General features: G+C 33.1%; 1 pseudogene; it reads right to left on the minus strand.

Annotated features, from left to right (window-relative positions):
• Positions 1–7,544: 7,544 nt before the first annotated feature.
• LOC120622539 (uncharacterized) lies at positions 7,545–7,663 on the minus strand (annotated as a pseudogene).
• Positions 7,664–8,011: the final 348 nt, after the last annotated feature.

Here is an 8,011-nt window from a genome sequence, read left to right on the forward strand (position 1 = left end):
GAGTTAGAAATCCTGGGGGACTGGCAAATAGAATGCCTGCAAAAATAAATATGTCATGGAAATCAGAAGTGTTTGTAGTCTAGTAATAGAGAAAGAAGTTTTTAAAAACCTGGTATTATAAAATCCAAAATAAATTATGTCAATCTTTTCTAAGAATTTTTCCTTTCCAGAGTTAACCATGTAACTGTCATTGAAGCCCAGGCTTCAATGACATCATTTTTATTTTAATGTCTCGTCAAGTGAATATAAAATGTCTAAATGAAACATGTAATTATCCTAGAAATCTCATTACTTTTATTTGCTTATGATTTTAATAGAAAAATAACATGATAGCCTAAGCATAACATTAAAAACTACAGTTTTTAATTCCATTCAGTTCAGTATTCTGCAAGTCTTTTCTAAGGCTGAGCATATAAGAGATTGATGATGATGATTGACATAGCATCGACCAAATGAAATTCATGTTTTGCTCTTTGGTGGAACAAAATTTCCTCCATTTAATGTCTAAAAATGTACTAGTCTCTATCACAAGACCATCGTTCGAGAGAAAATCAGCCAATACATATTAATGTATATGCTTTCAAAGACAAATTACATGCTGCTATAATGATTGTTTCCACAATGCCAATTAGCTTGTACATAAACAGTGAACGAAGAACATGTTTAAGGTGATGTAGATTTAATTTTTATTCACATACTGGTTGTCCCCACACATTAATATTTTGCACCACCAAGTAGTGGTGAAGATACTGAAGATGGTTGTACAAAGGCCATTCATGCCTTGTTATTTCTGGAAACTCTGTCTTCCTTGGACCTTAGAATGTTTATTCTGGAGATCTGTCCTCCTTGTGTACTATGTGTGCCTTGATTTCCATAACTCATTGGTGCACATTCTTTATCAAAGCCACTTACATATTCATTCCTAAAAGGAATGAATATTTACCAATAAAAGTATTTTAATATGATAGTTGCTTTCAATAAATTTTTCTGTAAGTTTGGTATCTTTAAACCAACAAAGTTATCCTAAGAGCACAGGTAAACATTTTTTATACACTTATTAGTGGACTAAGCAAATTATTCTATTAACATATTAACATTTTACATGAATTTTGTATAGTTTATAGTTATTTCTCTCTTATTGGATTAAATTGGTCTTCACTGGTCAATTATTTTATTTCATACCTAAGGTAAACACAAACACACACACACACACACACACACACACACACACACACACACACACACAATGATTCCTTGTATCTTTTATACTCAAATGGCTGACCACTTAAATCCTCTAGATTGTCATCTTAGTTGTGGTAAAAACAGTTTTTAAATTGAGCTTTAATGACTGTCTAATATATTTTAAAATATTGCATTTTTTTAGAGCATTGGAGAAAAGGAAGTGGAACAAATTATCCAGTTAGCTAAAGATTTCAAGTTCATTTTAGGTTCAGTCACTTAAGTCAATTTCATTTGGAATTTTTAGATGTAATTCTTTCTGCAAATTTTAGCTCCCAGGTGGTATCAAATATGGTATTATAGATCCAAAGCTTTTTGTTATAGAAGACTTGCAGCATTAATAGACTGACACTGTTTGGATAACCTCAATCATTCATAAGCCTTTTAAAATACTTTTTTATCATTTCATAGTCTAATAAACTAACAGAATTCAATTTTCATGTTACTTGAGTTTTTGAATCTCTCACCGGAATTCTGACATCCATTAGCCATTGTCTGAATAAGGTGTCTGCTGTGGTAAAGAATAAGCCATAACAAATTATTTCACTAAAAATATAATATACATAACAGCTTGAGCTTTTCTTTCTCTTTTTCTCATTCTGACATAAACTGCTAGCTGTAGTTTCCCATTTTCCGAATAAGGTTTATGGCAGGTTCAGAAAGTCATGTACTTTGCTAAAAGCTTTCTTATGATGCAAAAAAAATAGAAATCAACCACTTCTATGATTTTAGCAGTTTTATTTTTTTGTTTTTTGCTCATAATAATCAATTCAGCCATTTATTTTAATGTCTGTGTATAATATTCTGTGCTTTTGCTTATGTTTCGCATATCTTACTTTTAGAAAATGTCAATACTAAAAGGGTTCAGTACTAAAAATTACTTTCTACGACTTCAGATGACTTCCTATTAGACTTTGCTTTATATAATACTCAATATAAAATGTTTTCGAAAATTCATAAAACATGTAGACATGAATAAAACTGAATAATATTTGAACAATAAAAACAACTGAAAAATCTAAGATGTAAATTATTCATTAATATATCTCTTATTTTAGAATATAGAGAAATTTCTTAAAACCTCTGAAAGATTAATCTATATTTGGTTACAACACTAGGAACATATTTTTTTTCTTTTTCTTCCAGGTAGTACCCTTAAAAAAGGGAGCATGATTTCAACATTGATTGTCACATTGAATATCACTTCATATTGTTTTTTTTCTAAGCAATGCTGTCAAGCAGAAAGGAACATGTGTGATCTATTTAAAAATTATCAAGTGTCCACTCCTCATAGAAATTCCAAATCCTACATTCAGTACCAGTATCATTTCTCCTTTTCCTCTCTCTCCCTCCCTCCTGTCTTTCTCTCTCTTCCAAAGATGCTCATGATACAATGATCCATGCCTGGAGGGAGTGTCTCACTGGCTTCACTAAGAAATTTTAGATATAATCAAGCCACAGAAGACTTAGACTGTCATTCCAGCTTTTTTTCTGTAATTGATCCCTCTATACACAGTTGAGCCTCAGGAAGAAGCATGACATAAGCGGAGGCAAAAGAAATCTGTAAGGATTCTCGACTGCGGGAATTAGCGTTTTTTTTTTTTTTCCAAAAAATTTCCACCAATTATTAGGAGTGAGAAAGGAGCAAAAAATAGAGACTTTACTTTTAAATGTGCAATGAAAAGAAGAAAACAAAGATGGAAAACAATTACACTAAATAACAAATCAGAAATTGAGAAATTGATCATCAACCTATTGCCTTTTAAGTTTCTCTACCAATGATTACCTCTCTTCTCTTTGAACTTTAATTTTTGATATCTGTTATTCATATAATAATTTAACCAAGCCTGTTTATATATATCATTCTCTCTGAAATGTTTTATCATTACCCTTTATTGACACTTTGCTTTATTCTCTATAAAATATTTCTGACACTCAAAAGCCACTAAAATACATAAAAATGTATGTGTAGGGGTAGGTTCTGAAGGTTTATTTATATATATATGTGTGTGTGTGCATGTTAAACATTCACATTTAGATATAATTTGATTACATATACATGTTCTATATGTGTGTGTGTGCTTGCATGTAGCATGTCAGAAGAAAGTTCCAGAAGCAGATGACTAAACAAACAGAAGTTGAATCTGTTCTGCTTGGTCATATAGACTAAAGAATGACAGATTCACCTGTTTTCCAACCTAATCTGGAGCAGAGCAGCTGATAATCATATTTCTAAATCTCAAACTCCTTTTAGTTTTATTGCATTACTTGTGTTTATTTGGAATGATAAACACTGTGTCAGGTTTTAGGAAGACATCAATGATTCTTAATGCATTCAAAATGACATGACCCCTGCCTTCAGGTGGCATGAAATTCAGTTGCACATTCCATTTCATCTGCTGCCGAAGCCAAGCTCGGTTCTATGGCCTCTGACATATTTGAGTTCTATGCTTGGTCCCCTAGAAAAATGTACAATTAACCTCTACAGAAAGATAGGAAGAGAAATTATCTTAGCTCTTTTTTTTACTTTCATCATAGTTCTTTTGTCTTCTCTTTCTTTCATATTCTTGCAGAATGTAGAAACACACGCGTGAGTGTGCACGCACACACGATTCATTCCATTGCACATCACAAGTAATTTAGCCGTTCCTCAAAATAAGGGTTATATTTCCTTTGTAAGAGATCTTATGATTTCTTCCATTCATAATCTTTATTTATGTGATGACAATATATAACATTTATTTATATGTATTTATAAAAACATTTTGGTGTTTCAGTATGCAGTAAGGCATACAAATGATTGCTACAGTCAATACAATATACAAAAACAAGTTTATTTGCAATTCATATATTCTTCCTACATTTTTTTCAGTTGGGTCTGGACTTTTTTCACACTCAGTAATTTCCAATACACTTAATACTGCATCTTGCTGGTTCTGGGTAGTCTGCATATTGCTAATTCTTTCCCTCTTAAATCCGTAGTTATACATGAGAATCTGGAGTAAATTGTGTTTACAAATTATTAGCTATATATCCTTTTTCAAATTACTTATCCTCTGTTATTTAATTTCTTCATCAGTATATCAGTGGGTGTAATGTTTAACTTGTAGAATTGTGGGAATTAAACGAATCAATCATGTAAAACATTTAGAAATTTTCCTGGTATACAGTAAGTATAGTTAGAGGGATCCCCAGGAAATAAGGCACCTTTTATTAGGGTGCATGAGACTGAGGTTCCTCACATTCCACAGAGGGACTACAGTATGAGGTACGAGCGGGAAATGTTGGGGGAGATGAGGTTAAAACGCCAGCCGCTCACGTATGGTCGAAGGACTGGCAGGTATAGCCATCGATGTCTATGAAATGCAGTGTTATCATACGTTTATCATTTTTACATGACAAAATTTTACCAAGTTTAATTCAATTTTTTACAGTGTCATATATATATATTTTTTAAATACATAGCTAACCTTTCAAATTTTGACACTTGCTAGTGCAATACACAGGGTTTCTCAGTGTCAGCACTAATGCCACTTCGGTTCAGATAATTCTTTATCATGGGGAACTGTCCTGTGCGTTTTCAGATGTTCGGCAACAGCTCTGGCCTCCGGAAATGCCAGTAGCATTCTCCCACCCAACTGCGACCACCGAAAATGATTCTGGACATTTGCAAATATCTCGTGGGGGACAAAATTGTCCCCAACTGAGAATCACAGTGCTAGAGAAAAAACAAAAACAAAAACAGTAGGATGAAACTTTAGAGGCTATAATATATCTACTGTTTTTATCACTGGAAAGTATAATAAACATATTTATATGTTTATTCACCTCTTCCTCACCTTTCTTCACCTCTTCTTTCCATTTCTCTTACAAAAAGCTACATTTACATGTTAAATGTACCTGAGGGGAAATGCGATAAGTGCAAATAGAACTACCTGCTCAGATGGCCAACTTTGCTATATGGAATTTTACTGTTGTGTTGAGCAATTTGATAATTCTGTATATTAAAAGAAAATAGACCTAGCATTTCAAGGACCTTAAGGATGAACTACTATATTAAGAAGGAGGAAAAAGGATTATCTCCTGGGAACAACACAGGAGGGTGAGGAGTGGCACATGGAAAAGTATGGACTGAGGAGCCTTAAAGAGATTAGGTTGAGACAGAGCATGGGAAAAAGGCAGCTGGTGGAAATTCCCTGGTGATGCCATAGTCAAAAGATATTTTAACAATAGAGATTTTTAATACTCTTTATTTTATTGTGAGCTTATTTTTTCTCCTCCTAACTTGCCCAGATATATTTTCATGTGTCTTCCAGTTGTTGAAGACATTTAGCTGTACGACTTGTTCTATTTGGTTTATAATTAGCAATGCTCGTGGAATGAAATAACTGAAAACTGAACAGTTTCAGTGAAAGCAAGCCTAGAGTGGAGATGGCTGAGGGGAATTCAGTCTCAGGAAATCTGAGAAATGCTGAGAAGTCTTTGAACTACCAGAGTAGGTGGATGGGGTTACAGCCAGTCACGCTCAGAGTGAATTTTTCTGGAAGGCTCCAGATAACATGTGAATTATACATGTCGAAATGGATCACACTGTGTCTTGGTGTTCTTTGGTATATTATAAAACACACTGAGTTGCAAGTAACAAACTAAATGACTGGGTATTTGTTCTAAGCTATCTGGAAAATTTGTGGGTAAAACCGACCCCCTAAACACCTCAACAGTCTGTCCATCTTTTCTTCTGTCCTTCTTCCCTCCATCCTTCTTTTCCTCCTTTCCTTTCTCTCTTTCTTTCTTTTCCTTCATTTTTCCTTTCTTTTCCTTCGTCTTTATTTTTTTCAATATCAACATTTAGAAGGCTAGGTAGTGCATTGCATCTTAAGAACAAAGTACTCTGTAAGATATAATGTTTAACAACACACTATGTTTGGTTTTAGAATATAGAAAATATCAGACCCTATATGCTAATAAGTTTAAATAAAATTATTTTTTTAAATAAAACTAAATAAACATGATTTCTCGAATGATCATTGGATGGTAAAGATGGAACATATCAAATATTTGTTTTATTAAATAAAATGGAATATTTATTTTCACTTTACCAAGTTGGGATCTCTAAAGATTTAAAGGTAAGTGGCAAGATGGCATGGAGTTTTTTGACTGCTATGCTAGCATGTGTCTATCCATCCTATTCCCCAAACCAAAAAGACAAGTAACCATCAATCAGAATGCACAGGATATTCTTGCTTAATTTGCCTCATTTGTCTATGTGTGCTGTTACAGAGCTTTTGGGAAACAATAATTTACTCCCTTTGTACATAGCTCGGCACTTTGAACAAACTGAAATAGATAAGATTTCTGTTCAGTCTTTAAATTTTCTAACTTATGTTATCTAGTGTTTTTGTCCTGAAGCTACTTTGTATGAAAAATTATTTAGTCATTTCACTTTTAATTTCCCTTGTTCTTTTCAGCACTCAGTATATTTCTAGTTTGATTTTTTTATTTACCATTAACTCTCTGTTCTCAAATGTTTATATGATAAAGTCTCCTAATGCCCCAGGAGAGAGTATATTATAAGGTTAGATTGTGAGATGTCTGAGTCTTCTGTCAATGTTGGTTGGAGGAGAGCGTCTCATATTCCTTAGGAGAGGAAACTGATATCACACTGCACATCAGTAGCATTTTTTTTTCTTCTAAGAGATTGGCAAACAGCCAATGAAACACTCAGTGGTGTTTTCTATTGATTGTCCTGTGGCTTTCATAAGGGTATATTTTTCTGTATCTGAAGCAGTGTGATTTTATTGTGAAGAAGGTAAGTCTCCTGTAGACTAATCAATATAACAATGTGATTTTTTTTTCAGAATTAAAGTGATGAGGTCATGACTTTTACATATTAGGCAAGAAGAATAATTCAGTGCAAGCTGGGATTGATGTTGATTACATGGTTCCATGTCCTTTATTAAATGAGATGTTTTTTAAAAGCATGTCATTACAGTTATTTGATTAATTTTTGTATTTTAGATCATATATTAAGTTATACTAGTCATTAGAAAAGGTAGCCTTATCTGTCATGATGCTTCAATGTTTCTAAGCGTTTGAAGTTTTCCTCAAGCTTCTTTGTTTTTGAACATGCCTATTCCACTATCTGTATTCTTCTTACTTTGGTTTTAACAATACAAAAACTTATTCTTTAACATCCACTTCAAACTATACTTTTTTTTTTTAGGCAAGGCAACACTTGGTTGACCTCACAGATTGCAAGGACCTTGTCAGCTTACAATCTTTTATTTTTATTTTTTATTTTTTTACACCAACAGCACCTGGATTTCCTAGGTGGACTCTCATCCAAGTACTAACCAGGCCTGACCCTGCTTAGCTTCCGAGATCAAATGGGATCAGGCTTGTTCAGGTTGGCATGGCCGCAGACACAAACTATACTTTTGGAATTCAGTTAGTAGGTGGAAAAGAGATAAAAATAGATCAGTGTGCTCAAGAACAAATAATATTTAACAAATAAATAAAAAAGTTTAAGAAAATCGTAATTTATGTAAAAAAGTAAAACTGTTTCATACTCAGTTATGAACAGTTAGATAAAAAGAAAGTAAGGCTCTGGAAGCTTAATTTTTTTGTATACAGTTTTGAGAAAAGTTAATGAGCATTAAGGTTATCTCTAAAGAAGAAACACATAGGTAAGAATCAGGATCACTTAAGACGCTAAGCTTGCTCTTCATAAAATAACGGCCTGCTAATATGAAGCTGTGAATGTTCAGGCGTG

Source organism: Pteropus medius, unplaced genomic scaffold (genome assembly GCF_902729225.1).
Source record: "Pteropus medius unplaced genomic scaffold, Ma_sr-lr_union100, whole genome shotgun sequence".
Lineage (NCBI taxonomy): Eukaryota > Metazoa > Chordata > Mammalia > Chiroptera > Pteropodidae > Pteropus > Pteropus medius.